The 15,548-nt window shown below is 37.8% G+C and overlaps 1 protein-coding gene across 1 annotated transcript in view; it reads right to left on the reverse strand.

Moving 5' to 3' along the window:
• Positions 1 to 15,242, reverse strand: part of PIK3R1 (phosphoinositide-3-kinase regulatory subunit 1) — a 342,820-nt gene extending 327,578 nt beyond the window's left edge. The window contains exon 1 of the mRNA XM_082620676.1: positions 15,170 to 15,242. The gene's annotated coding sequence lies outside the window, so the exon portion shown is untranslated. The remainder of the gene's footprint in view (positions 1 to 15,169) is intronic.
• Positions 15,243 to 15,548: the final 306 nt, after the last annotated feature.

Consider the following 15,548-nt stretch of genomic DNA (forward strand, 5'->3'; position numbering starts at 1 on the left):
GGCATATAAATGAAATAAAACTGGCTTTTAGTTGATAACTGGTAAAATTAGGTAATGGTAGCTGGGAGTTTATTATCCTATTGTCTCTACTTTTGTATGTTTTTGAATTTTCTATGATGAAAAATAATTTACCAAAAGAAGAAAACCTTAATGTCTAGTGATGGTAAGGCGCTGACCTATAGGCTCTGTGTGCAACTGATTATATATATATAATAATTTCTTCTCAGCTTCTTGACAAGAAGGGATGACATTTGATACAGTTTTATTGTAGTAGATGTGCACAAAATACTAGGAGTCCTCTTTGCCTGGAGAAGTTAACATGACTAAGTCACGTGAAGGGAATTAATGTGTACTGAATTCCAAAATGATCTTGATATCATTCAAAGAAAGGTAGCTCTTTTTATATTATAAACATAGAATATAAATAATATATTCATAAATACATTTATGGAAAATATATTTATATATTAATCTCTATATTTATTATTTGTTTATATATAAAATTAACTGTATAAAATATATTTAAATAAATAATATATTTAGTTTTTACTTATAAATATATTATTTATTTATAAACCTATAAGTGTAAAAGGAGCTTCCTTTTAAACTATGCCTTGTTTTCTACTCTTCTCTCCAAATCATTTGCATTAAAATGCTTCTAAAATGTATACACTCATTTTCTCTCCTTGTTATAAAAGTGTTAGAATCTGATGTTCTACCTTATAAGCTTTTCAGTGAGTCAATGGCCACATTGCAATAGTCCTGAGAAAGAGCAAGATTTAATTTAACCATTAAGAAATAAGAGATGCTTGGGTTCTACAGGCAAGTACTCTAATAAAACGTGTCTGAACTAGCTGTGTTCTGGTGGACTGATATTTGTGGCCCGTTTTTCTAACCTTTCAATTCAGGAGTGGATTTGGGAGTGGGTAAGGGTGATGGGGATGGGTACTTTCCTTTTTAAGCCCTGTCTCAGGATAAAATGACCAGTGAAGATCATTCACGTAGAGCATTTTCCATGTGCTTTCTGATCTCTAATTGATAAAGTGCACTTGATTTCACTGTGCCCCCGGCTGGGAGTCAGGATGCCATCATGCTGTCTAGCCTGGGCCTTATTGCATAGACCCCTCAGGCTGCACTGTGCATGTTAAATCTGTCCAGAGTAGTTCCAATTAGATAAAATAAATAACCTACCATTAAAAGCTCTAACTGAGAACACTCTCTGTTGTTCTTACCTTGTCTTTTTGAGGGCTTCTCAAAATGAAGAACGTTTTCTGGTCCAAGAACCTATTAGACTGAGTATTCCTCAAGGGATTTCAATACTAGCACCTATGTCTATAGAGCTTGGCATGCAGAAGATGATCAATGAATGTTTATGAATGAAAGCATGACCCAGATTGCTTGCCTAATGGGCTATTGATCTCACATCTCGTACAGCAGAGAGATACAAGGTCTCTCCTTCTACTGTAGTTCTATTGATTTATAAATCAAGTTGCACTCAGACCTCAAAAGAACTAAAATATGTTTCTCATAATAAATTGTTCATGCTCTGGGATCCATAGAATCACCACACTTTAATCCAAGGTTACCTTAGATAATGTCTAGATCAGAGTTGTTCAAGTTGTGTCCTTGGGAACCCCATGATCCCATGCACAGCTAATAGACTTCGGAGGGGACGTGGACTCTTCACCTCCCTTCACCTCCAGCTTGAATTCAACTCAAGCTTATATTGGGGTTCAATGGGAGGAGGGGAAAAAGTGATTCTTGGCTTTGCAAAGTTTGAAAATCACTGGTCTTGACCAACTGCTTTATTTTAAAGAGAAGAAACTGGAATTCAGAAATATTCAGTGGTAAGTTCAAGCTCACACTGTTAGAGCAAAACCAAGGCTAGAACTCCTGGTCCAGGCCAAACCCCTACATAACCCCTTTCCTGGGCAACTATGTTTTTCCAGGGCAAAAGAGTACACAACTTTTCTTCCTTTGTGGTCACATTGACCCAAATGCATTTTGAATATGTTTATACATTGTTTAAAGTGATCTTACATTTCCATCTTGAATATACTCCTATTTCCCAAAACCGACTGTAGCGTTCTTGAGAATGGGAGCCGAAACCTCTATTTTCTTTGTACCTTATTCAGTAAGTGTTCAGTAAGTTACAATATTTATGGACCAACTGACTGACAGCAAATGGAACCTAAGATATATGGAGATTTGGGAAAACACTGGGGCTTGGCCACACAGGACAAAGGTAAGGCTTCTAATCTATCAGACATTTTCTGCTGTGTAACTTGGAGACATGGTTTTGATAAACAGCTGCACAGGTCCACCAGTTTCCTAATTTAGAAAAATCTCCAGCTTTCAGAGTGCTTGGAAAATAGGTCACTAGCGTGCTTTGTACACTTTAGAAAAAATGAGGATAAGTGCTCATAATTTCTCACCCACGGCAGAGAAAATAGACACATGAGAACAGAGTGAGTGAATTAATACAGCAAATTAATGCTGGCTGTGTCTGAGCTAGGATCAAGTTGACCTCACTGAGTTTTAAACGGACACTTAGATTGTTGTTGTTTTCTGGTTTTTCAAACTTACACAAAGGAAGGGAGGGTAGAGTGGAGTGTTCTTATGAGTGCACTTTGTAATCGGTCTATTTTTGAATCTCAGCTTTGTCACTTGCTAGTTGTGTAACTTTGGACAAGGTACTCAACCTGGCTGAGCCTCAGTCTCCTCTTCCGTTAACTGGAGATAATATTTCCTCAATAGAATTTATATGAAGAAGAAGTGAGATATTGCCTAGGCAATGTTTTGCACAGCACTTTGCCGTGTTAAATGCTCACCAGCAATTGTGAATAATACTGTAGCATGAACTGAGAAGTCACAGGAGGAAGGCAGACATTTTAGGCTGCCGTTCTACCTATGGTTATTGATTCTAAGTTTACTTGAGAGGGCAAAACAATGATGATTTGCGACCTTACTTGTGTCAATTAACTTTTCAATGCTACCGATGTGTGCTTTATACATTTAGCAACATGTGTGCCGCTTAGATTATAGTATGTAAGGTAGCCATGAGAATACACCTCTCAGATCTCCCACTGCAGGAGTGTCACTGACTGAAGTCCCTGATGCTGGGTGAAATCTATCCAGGAGTTAGTGCTGAGGCCATACGTCCCACGGGCTGCTCCCAGCCAAGGCCTGAGCACATCGGAGAGACTAGAGCAGGTTCGTACCTGGGTGAGGAAGGGGTCCTTTGATGGGCAACTCTGGCTGGAAGATCCCTCCCATAGGACTTGCTGAACTTCCTTAGACCTACCCTGGAGCCTAAAATTCTCCCACTCAAGCTGCCTTCCTTCCCACTCTCCTTCACAAGGGTCAGACCTACGTAATGATCTGACAGGTCTCCTAGTCTCTCCTGGTTCTTTTCTGATTTTGTCACGCAGGTGTTTGCTTTAAGAAAATATTTGCACGTCTACTTCTATCCTGATATCTGCTTCTCAGAGGACCCAGGCTAACGCAACTTAACCTCACAGAGAGCAGGGCTGAAGAAAGTAACTTTGGTTTTCCAATACCTAGTGCATCTTGGATTGCTCACTGAATATAATGGTGATGATCGAAGAACTCCAGAGCCATAGGGCACCCACAGAGATGGCATGGTTTATTCAGCCTTGTTGTCTTGGGACAATAAACACTCCCACAATTGGGAACAGATGGCTGTTTCTTGTTTGAAAGCCTTCTACCTTGGCCACACATCTCAGATTTGTCTCATGTTCTTAGATAGATGAAACTTCTCCTGAGGCTGACAACAAAAACCATCAGCTGCTGGATACTGAGCTGAAGTTAGAAAACAGTTCTGATAAAGGCAAGCTCTTTGCTAACTGATTGGCCAGAGTAAATAGTATTTTACCTTAAGAATAATCTTGAGGGCTTCCCTGGTGGCGCAGTGGTTGAGAGTCCGCCTGCCGATGCAGGGGACATGGGTTCGTGGCCCGGTCTGGGAAGATCCCACATGCCGTGGAGTGGCTGGGTCCGTGAGCCATGGCCGCTGAGCCTGCGCATCCAGAGCCTGTGTCCCGCAACGGGAGAGGCCACAACAGTGAGAGGCCCGCGTACCACAAAAAAAAAAAAAAAAAAAAAAAAAAAGAATAATCTTGAGAAAATGCTAAAATCTTTGTGTGGAGGAGTAGGAGACAGGGGAAAGAAATTAACTTGCATTCGCTAAATATCTTAAAAGTAGAGGCACATTATACATATTAGCTTATTTAAAGAGACCTATGAGAAAGATGTTATTATTTTCCTTCTCTGAGCAAGGAAGTTGAGATTGCGTAACTTGTTCTAAGTCACAGAGAAAAAAAAAATGGTGTTCTCTGAGAATAGCCCAGATTGGTGCTTCCGTGTTTATAGAGCTGGCTATTGGTTATTTTCAAGTCTGGACCCCAGAAACTGGATCAGCGATCACTAATACGTGCACTGATTTTCTCTCCCAAATACTGAATGTGCTTGCTATGGCATGGTCAGCTGAGCCCTGGGGGGTTGAATGTCTGGAAGAAACGGTCTGGAGTCATGCTGGGTTCCCTGAGGGGGGAATTATTTTGTTTGCTATTCACTTTATTCAGTTCCACAGGGATTTATGATCAGAAAATCTTTTGAAAATGTTACTCTATGGACTGTCAGATGTCATATATGACCATGCCTGGATAAGAAGAGTTACAATTATTTAGGCAATTAGGTCAACTCATGTTTTTTCCTCACTTTAATATTTGATAAGACAGTGCTTTGGCAGCTGGTGGCAGATACTGAATTATTATAGGAAAGAATATGGTTTGTAGGAACAGCATTCGACTGAGGTCTTGTCTTGCCTTGTATCCAGTGCTGATTGGCTGGGAGAAGTCACTTTACTTCTTGGGTAAGTCACTTTACTTCGAACCTCAGTCCCTTCACCAGTGAAATGAGATGGTTGGATTCAATGAATCTCTAAAGTCCTTCCTAACTCCAGTATTCTATAACTTGATGATCCTGGCCCAGATTGGCTGAGGACTCTTGTTGACAGTCCCCAGAGGGTTGCCAACTTCCACTGAGCAGAGATCATTTTGGCTGAGCATGCTTCATGCCATCTGTCCTGTTCTGTGCCAGTCTTAGGTGTTCCCCTCCAGTATGGGCTTCAGTCATGTATCTGAATCTGACTGTGCTCCAGGCAGAGCTGGCACTACCAAGACCTGTTTAAACCTATCTAGTCTTATAATCTGAGGTGATGAAAAATTATAGGAGCCATATACTAAGCTATAGGAGCCTATTAGAATGGCAGGGTCAGGTTCCTTCTAGGTGGCCCCTGGTAAAGGTATTTTGAGCAATCACAATAGCAATATTATTGTGAATCTCAAATTCCCACTCTCAGTTTGAGTAATTTTCTTAGGGTACCCTCAACCAGAAGCCAGGGATGGCAGGTTGTGTGTGTGTGTGTGTGTGTGTAACTTTTTGGTGCCCAGAGCTAAGTAACTCAATATCTCTAAAACTGCATTTCTCATCATAGTGCCTGGCAGTGCTCTGATGCAAAAGATATGGAAGTTGGAAGGTGCTGCAGTACAATGCTTGTCCCCATTGACCTCCCCTCCTACCTTTTGGCTTAGTGACTTTTAATGGACAGATGTGATGGTTCCAAAATCCATATCGGTTTCTTCTCACCAAATATCTCACGTGTACAAGCCCTAATCGGGGATATTCCCTAGATACCCTACTAAATCAAATATAGAGAAATCTAAAATAAGCCCCAATATTCCATGTAGCACTTTACTGAAAATAGGATTTATGCTTGAATGTCTTTCTGATTAAAATAATTTAAACTGCAGATGCATTTTAATTTAGATCCTAGAATGGTTTCTCACCTACCCCATATCTGAAATCTATCTTAAGATCAGAAACATGACAAAAATTTCCACTTAATGTTTGTTTTGTTTTTGGTTCCCCCCCCCAAATACCCTCTCCACTTTGATTCAACATTGCATTGGTATCTTAGTACAAAAGGCAAAAAAAAAAAAAAAGGAAAAAAACTGATTGAAAAGGAAAAAGTAAAGCTGTCTTTTTTTCTCAGAAACCTATGTAGAAAATCTGATAGAATCTACCAAAAGACTACTAGAAGCAATAAGTAAGTTCAGCAAGGTTGAGAATATAAGATCAATATACAGAACATAGATTATATTTCTACATATTAACAACAAACAATCAGAAATAGAGATTTTCAAAAACCCCATTTATAATAGCATCCAAAATATGAAACATTTAGGGATAAATCTAACAAAAGATGTGAAAGACTTGTACACTAAAAGCTATGAAAAAGACCCAAGAAAAATGAAATGAGACCTAATTAAATAGAGAGACATTCTGTGTTCCTGAACTGAAAGACTCAATATTTTCAAGAAATCAATTCTCCCGAAGTTGAGCTATAGATTCAAAGCAATTCCAATTAAAAAAAAAAAAGTCTGCTGGGGCTTTTCAAGGGAAGGTAGGCTAAAAATTGGCAAGCTAATTCTAAAATTCACATGGAGATGCAGAAGACCAAATATAGCCAAAACAGCTTTGATAGAGAACAAAATGGGAGGGCCAGCACTATCTGACTTCAAGACTTATAGTAAAACTATACTAATCAAGACAGTGTGGTATTAGAGTAATGATAGACAAATAGATCAATAGAATTAAATGTAGTGTGCAGTAGTAAACCCACACATATGTGAAAAACTGATGATCTACAAAGGTACCAAGACAATTCAGTAGAGAAAGAATAGTCTTTTCAACAAAGATGCTGAAACAATTGGATATCCATGTGTGATATATATATATATATATATATATATATATATATATATATATATATATATATATCTTACACATCTTACATAAAAATTAGCTCAAAATGGATCATGGACCTAAATGTAAGACTTCTATAAAATTTCTACCAGAATACATTAGGAGAAAACCTTTGTGACCTTATGTTAAGTAAATAACTCTTAGATACAACATCAACACAGTCATTCAGAAAAGAACAAATTGTTAGACTGGACTTCATCAAAGTTAAATACTTCTACTCTCCAAAATACACTGTTAAGGGAATAAAAAGACAAGCCCCAGTTTGGGAAGAAGTATTTGCAAATGCTTGTAAAAGATTTAGATTTATCTAGAATATTAAAAAAAAAGAAAAAGCTTAAAACTCAGAAACAGAAAAACAAACAACCCAATTAAACAAAGGACAAAGATTTAAAAATATACTAAAGAAGATACACAGAAGATAAGCACATGAAACAATGATCAGCATCAGTAGTAATGAGGGAAATGCAAATTAAAACCACAATGAGATACTACTACATATGTATTAGAAAGGTCAAAATTCAAATGACTGACCATATCACATGTTGGTTAGAGTGTGGAAGAACTGGAACTCTATTATGACACTAGTGAGAATGTTAAATTATAAAATCAATCTGTAATACAGTCTGGCAGTTTCTTAAAAAACTAAAAATACATCTACCATATGATCCAGCTATTTCACTCCTAGGTATTTACCCAAGAGAAATGAAAGCACATGTCCATAAAAAGACTTGTAGATGAATATTTATAGCAACATGATTTGTAATAACTCCAAACAAGAAACAGTCTAAATGTCAATCAACAAGTGAATGGATAAAAAACTGTGGTATGTCCAAACAATGGAATACTCCTCAGAAACAAAGAATGAACAATTAATTGATATATGTTAGAAAATAGATAAATCTCAAAATAATTTTGTGTGATTTAAAGAAGCCACACAGAAATGCTTATATATTAAATGAGTCAACTTACATAAAATTCCAGAAAATGAGAACTAATTCACAGTGACAGAAAGCAGAAATGTAGTTACTTGGGAGTGGAAGCAGGAGGTGAGGAAGAGTGAAAGGGGAAAACCACAAAGGTATATATGAATATCTATTACCTCCAAGCATTTCCTAGTCATGTGAAAACTTTGGAAGTAATAGATATTCTCATGATCTTCACTGTGGTGATGATTTCCTTTGTGTGTGTCTGTGTGTACATGAGATAAAATTTATCAAATTGTATATTTTAAATGTTTATTTAAAACATTTATTTAATGTTTTATTACAGGTCAATTATATACCTCAATTAAAAAATACTATGCCATCAAAAATTGATTAAAGATCTGAAAATAATAATAAAATAGATGAACCTCTGACAAACTGGTCATGAAAAAAAGAGAAACACACAAACAATATGTTAGAACAAAAAATAATAAGTATAATGATGGGAAGTATTAGAAATTTAGGTGGTAAATGAATAAAATCAACAATTTTATAATATATTTGAAAGCACATGAAAGCTTTGTAGAAAAAGTATAAAATTTATTCAGAAGTAATAGAATATACTTCAGTAGATCAATAATTGTTAAATACATGGAGTTACTAACTAAAAACATTTTCATCTCCAATCGAAAAGGATCCAGGCCCAGATTGTCTTAAGGACAACTACTTTTGCCAGAACTTTAAGGTATAGATCATCATTGTCTTTAATTACTTTTTTCAGAGGACAGAAAAATAGAGAAAGCTCATTTTACATGACTTCTATTATCTCAAATAGTAGAACATGAAAAAAATTTATAGATAAATCTCACCTAGGGACAAAGATCAAAATTCCATATGATATAATAGTAAAATGAATTGTTTTAAGAAATGTTTCATCATGACCAATTAGTATATAGCTTGGCAAAGAAAAATATTTCAATATTTAAAATTCTAATTCACCACATTAAAATATTAATACAAAAATCTTAATCAGCTCAACTGCTACTGAAAAGTTTTTAATAAAATTCAGTGTACATTTACAATAAAATATTAGAAAAAGAAGAGAATATCTTTATACTAAATCATAATCCTATGGTTAATATTCTTTATGGCAAAACTTCAGAAGCATTCTCTTTAAAGGATAAACAGGATAATGATGCTTGTACTATTTACAACAGGCAAGACTTGGAAGCAATGTAAAGGTGTATTGACAGATAAATGGATAAAGAAGATGTGAGATAGATACACACACACACACACACACACACACACACAGAGACAATGGAATACTACTCAGCCATAAAAAAGAATGAAATAAATGCCATTTGTAGCAACATGGATGGGCCTAGAGATTATCATATTAAGTGAAGTAATTCAGAAAGAGAAAGGCAAATATCATATGATATCATTTACATGTGGAATCTAAAATATGATACAAATGAACTTATTTACAAAATAGGAACAGACTCAAAGAAATAGAAAATAAACTTATGGTTACCAAAGGGGAAAGGGGATGGGGGATAAATTAGGTGTTTGAGGCTAGCAGACACAAACTACTATATATAAAATAGATAAATAACAACGTCCTACTTATAGCACAGGGAACTATATTCAATATCCTGTAATAAACCATAATGGAAAAGAATATGAAAAAGCATATATATATGTATATATGTGTGTGTGTGTGTGTGTGTGTGTATATATATATATATACACATCTGAATGACTTTGCTGTACACCAGAAACTAACACAACTTTGTAAATCAACCTACTTCAAGCAATATGTGTACAAAAAAGTGAATCAACAAATTATTATAACTGAAAAGAGACCTTGAAAAGTTTGTAGGATATGATATTAACATATGAAATCAATAGCTTTTTGGTACACCTAAAATAACCAGATAGAAAATGCAATAGAAAGGAAGAACCTAGTCATAATAGTAAAAAAAAAAAAAAAAAAAAAAAAAGTGTACAGCATCAAGAAATAAACATTTAAAAAGCTTTTGTAAGATTGTTAGAGAGAAAACTATAAAACTTTATTCAAAGATAAAAGAAAAACTTGCATTATTAAAGGGTACACCATATTGAGGTTTGGAAAGACTCCATATCAAACACATGTCACCTCTTCCTAAATTCATTTGTAATTTCAGTTAAAATTTTAATTAAAATCACAAAATAATTTTCAATTAAATTTCAATTAAAATCACAAAATAATTTTTCATGAAATTAACAATTTAACTAATATGGGAGGATAGCCTAGGCAATTCAGAAAATGAACAAAGGAAAAGAGGAATTTGCCCTTTCAGTTACTAAAATTTATTATAAGGCATTAATAATCAAATCAATGTTACATTGACAGAGAAATAGAAAAACAAACCAATGGAACAGAATAAAAAACCAAGAAATATATGGAGCCAAAATTCACATATTCCCAGTCCTTGACCTAACTTCAATTATACCTTTGATAGGAGTGATTCCAAAAGGTTAATTTCATTTAATAAAAAATGTAATCTTCATGCTCAAATGTAACTTGTGTGTGAATGAGAATATTCAATAGCTAGCATCACCTTTATTAGAATTAAGTGCTGGTATCTAATGAGTCACATTCACCTTCCTGGAATTCAATTTCAAATTAAGGGAGCTTATCATACCCAGGCTATTTCTTGAGGGCAGTGGTTCTCAGACTTTAGGGTGCATTAGAATCATCTGGAAGACTTATTAAAACTCAGATTGCTGGGCCCCTCCCCCCAGAGTTTGTAATTCAGTAGGTCTGAGGCGTGGCATCTAAGAATTCACATTTCTAAAAAGTTCCCAGCTGGTGCTGATGCTACTGCGAACCACTGCCCTAAGGTATCATTGGGTGTCCAAGTGGAAGTCAATACAAATGCACATGACGTTATTTCTTGGTTTTAAACAAGTGTAAAATGCAATTAACTAGTATCTGCTACTAGACCCCCTAGATAGATATTAGTGCATTTATTAGAACTTATTATTAGTCAATACTTCCATGCAAGTGGTACTCCACTCAATATGCATTCAATTTAACTAGTCATGGCCCATAACCTAAGAACCTTTCAACTCCTGAGGCTAGGGATCATGTTTTTTACTAGATTTTGCCCTCACTGTACCCAGTCCAGAAGTCAACAAATAAACATCTATTGAGTACCTACTGTGTTATATGAACTGTGCTAGATATAAGATGTGTGAAAATTAATAGGCTTGTGGTCTTATAGGAGATAATGACACATAAAGACATAATTTCAATGTCATATGGTGAATAGTTAGATCATTTGTATGAGAGTATGCTGATGAGGAGCCTTAGCCCAACTCAGCCAAATGACAGTCTTAAATGATGAATAAGTGTTGGTTAAAAAGGGATATGAGAAGTGTAGTCTTGACAGAGAAAATAACATAGACATATGGATAGAGGTGTGAAACAACTTACACATAGGGTATGTGTGGGGCACCAAAAGTAATTTGGTACAAGTAGAGATTAAAGTTTCAGGCAGGTTGGTGAAGGATATGAAGAAATTGACCAGGCCTCAAAGGACCGTATGTGCATGTTAGAGAGTTTGAAATCTATTCTATAGGCAATGGGAGTCTTCAAAGGATTTTAAGTATGAAAGTAACATAGTCATACTTGAGTTTCTGATAGCTGCCTTAGTTGGGTAGAGGATGATTCAGAAGGAAACAGAAGGCAAGCAAGAGATTGGGTTGTTACAATCAAGGAGTGGTAAAATGGATGAAGAAGAAGAACTTTGAATATATTTAAAAAGTAAAACTAGCAGTACCCAATAATTGTTTAGACGTCAAGTTTGATGTAGAAGGAAGAGTCTAGGATGTTTTCAAGGTTTCAGTTTGAGTAACTATAGATAGTGAGAATGGGAATAAAGAAAAATGAGCAAGTTGAGAGAGAACTTGATACACTCCATTTGAGATATTCAGAGGTACCATTGAAATACCTATATGGTTGTGTACCTGTTCCTTAAGCAAGTATTGAATGGAAGAACAGATCTTCCTAAATTATTCAATAAAGTAAAAGGCAAGATTCTGGGAGTGAGGGAGTGGGTGGGGGACTTGAGGAAAGGAATCACGGAGGTGAGTCAGAGAGGATGCTGGCCAAAGACAGGTAAAAGGATGAGCAAGGTTGATGACCATGCATTTGTTGTGGTATCGATCAGACCAACTGGTTGATTTACAGAAATGAGAGTTTTATAAGCATTTAATTACTAAACACGTGAATTCTGAGGAGAGAGGGCAATAGGTTTGCTTGGAATGTGGATGCAGGGTCGTTTGCTCAGTTCCCTTGAGTCACGACAACTTCTGGTAGAAAGTAGGATTTTCCAAAAGCCCTGAAGAAAAGCAGATGGCATAAAATCTAAGAACAGGAAAAGAGTGTGTCGCCTGCCTGTGTGAGAAAAGCATGCACAAGGAAGTAGAAATTCAGATAAAAGAAGTGATGAATGTGACCGTGTGGGAGGCCACACAGCCCATTTAAGAGTAAGAACTTTGGAGGCAGAAAGAATGTAAGTTCAAATCCCTCTTCTATCGCTCACTGGAGTTACCTATTCTCTTTACTCCTCAGTTGCTTCTTCTGTGAAACGGAGATAATGACATCTCTTCGTGGGGTTGCTGTGAGGGCGACATGAGGATTACATGTGCAGTGTTCTTAGCCCAGGGACTGTGCCCTGATAAAGGGTCAGTGAAGGATACATGGCAGCTTTCTGGGCGGAGGGAAGGTTGGCAGGCAGGGAGGAAAGGTCTGTCCTGGCCGATGTTACTCAGCGCTTTGCATTGGAGGCTGAAATTCACAGCAGCGTTTGCAAGAGGGTAGAGATGGTTTTGATGTGCCTAAATTTATGTTTTCTTTATTGTTATTTCACCATTTAAAAAAAATTATGCTAGGGTTGTGTGATCTCGGTGGTTTCTAGATCTGACAGGCACCCCATGCATTCTTGTTAGGAGGACTGAGGTAGGGACAGACGACAAAGGAATCAGGGCGAACATGAGCACTGCAGACTCCCTGCAGGTAGGTGATGGTCTGGAGGAGACTCAGAGCCACAGTGGTGGTAATGTGGCCTTAGTAAAGAGATTGAACATGAGACTGAACTGAATTGAATCGGTATGGTTTCTGAGGGGCAGGAGACGATGTGGGGAGAAAGCTTCAGAATTCTGTAATGCGTAGATTTGAGGAGGAAAGGAAAAAGAGGGCACCTTAATCAGGTTTCTTTCTTAGAAATAAGGGCAAAATGGTGGCGTCACCCACAGCAAAAATGGAACTTGGAGGAGCAGTGTGCTTTAGAATAAATGTGACCAGCTTGAACCCCACTCGATTTATCCACTCCCAGATGCCCAGGGTCTGCACGTTATAACTACAAAAACATTTGCGGAACATAGTAAGTACAGGTGCAGAGTTGCTCTTCAAGGAAGTTTATAGTTTCAGTGAAATCCAAGTACTGTAACTCTATTTACAGCCTATTTCATATCTGGTAAAAAGTTCAATACTTATTATCATAATAGCTATCATTTTCTCAGCCCTATATATATTCTAGGTTCTGGACTAAGTACTTTACAAATAGCATCTATATCCTTAAACTACACTGAAAAGTGAGTATTGTGATGTCCATCTTATAGAGGAGAAGACATGAGATTAAGAAATTTACCCAAGGCCACATAGATAGTCAGAAGAGAAAGAGCAGGAAATTGCTCTTTTTCTTTTCTTTCTTTTTTTTTTTAAGGGAGGGGGAACATTTGCCCTTTAATTTCCATTTGAAATCAGTTTCTTTAAATATTTTAGTTACAAGTTCTGAATAGTGAAGACACAGTAGATGCTGCAGGCACTCGGTACTGGCTCCCACTCCTTCCCTCCACCCTAACCCCCAGGCCTTGCTTCTTCGCTCAAGATACAAATAAGCACTCTGCACTAAATAGCTCCTGGTATCAAATGTCAGCAGCCTCAGGCCTGGATGCAGCTGGATACCAAGAGATGAAGCCCAGTAGCTTTCACAACAAGATGTGTGCATTTAACCATGCTCCAAAGAATTCCAATGATTGTGCCCAGACCCAAGGCAGCACCTCAGAGGTGACATCAGCCATTTCCCCACTGTGTACTAGCATCTTGGGCTGGTTTTCACCACAATCCATCCTCCCCCAGACCTGTGTTCTGTGGAGAAAGAGCTAAGGCCCCACTGCCTAAGGGCCATGATACAGGAAGGAACAGGTCTGCCTCTTCAGCCCCCAGAACCAAATCTGTCTGACACCAAAGCTTGTGCACTCTGTCACATGTGGCTGTCAATGCCTGTGAGTTCACCCACCCTTGACCTTTCGATCTAGACTCTGCATTGTGGTTCCCATAGGGCTTGTATTTTATGCCACTGATCCATGATCTTCCTGACTTCTCTGTAATTATTTTTTCCACCTGCTCTGATCTCTTATTTAAATAAATGAACTTAGCCAATCCAAAGTCTTCCTCTTGAACCCAGCAGGAAAACACGAACGGAACCAAACAAATGATGGTGCCATTTTTTTCTATGTCCTGGCTTGTGCTGGCCTTTTCTAGAGGCAGAAAAAGGGGCTCCCAGATGTCTGACAGTAAGAAACAAAAAGGCCAACCTGACCAAAAAAATCTCTTTGGTAGTCTTCTCTTCCAGAACAACTGATCAAATGTGGCTATAGTTTAACCCTTTTGATTATGATGCTAACTATCCATACAACAGAAAGCTTTTCTAGGAGTGGTAACTCAGTAGTCCATTGTCAACAATGTAAAAACTTAACTGGAAATAGTTTGCAGGATAAGAGGAAGGTTTTAAGAAATGTGAACCGATATCCACAAAGTTTGTTAGGAGAGAGGTGAGAGAAAGACATGTGTAGGAGAAGCTCCAGAGAAGGGCAACCCATAGCAGATCACCTCAGAGTCCAGTTAGCCTGCTGGTCACTGCGTCTGTGTGAAGCACTGGGCTTTCAGAAGGAAGAGAACCAGAAGCATGGAGAGCGGGTGTGGTGGCACTGAAGACCAGCTTCCCCTCGGGCCAGCTCCACGATTTGTTCCTACAATCCCCCACTCCCACTCCAATTAAGAGCTGTTTCTCTTTAATGCATTTAGTTAAGGAGCAGAAAAAGCCAGAGGAAGTAAAAGGATCAAGAAGGAGACTTTGCAGCTCCTGTTAAGCCTCCCTCCATACCTTCTTAGCAGTTCTTTGTACTTATAGGATCACTTCAAACATGTACATTTTAAAATACAAATCCTGAAATACAATGGAAAACCTCAATGCCAAGGAGAAGGGGTAATGATTTTGCAGAGTGTGGCTGAGTGAGAATTAAAGTCCCCAGAGCAAGGCCACAGACCTGTGAGGGCTTACCGATAGATGTGCAACAATCGTCAGGAAACCAGTCAGCATCCTGGGGGGCTCTCCTGGGTACAAAGGCGTTTCTGTGCACCCTGGTTTCTTGCTTGTAGGAAAAAGGTTTCAGCCTCTTGGGCTTTCCCTGAATAGCAAAGGGCAGATTCAAACAGTTACTAATTAGGGAAGGGAGGAAATGCAGAAAGAAACAATAGTGCAGGATGGGACAGGGTCCTCCTACCCCCTCTGGGGATATACAGAGCAATCTGATACATATCTCTGAATTCTCTGGCCCCTCCCCAGGTAGAGGATGGTAACTTCCGTCTGAGCACAAGCACAGGGACCCCAGACTGGTTGGAACCAGAAGGCTGATGACTGAGATTCCTGGAACACCACC

This window comes from Mesoplodon mirus (genome assembly GCF_964341445.2).
Source record: "Mesoplodon mirus genome assembly, chromosome: 5".
Lineage (NCBI taxonomy): Eukaryota > Metazoa > Chordata > Mammalia > Artiodactyla > Ziphiidae > Mesoplodon > Mesoplodon mirus.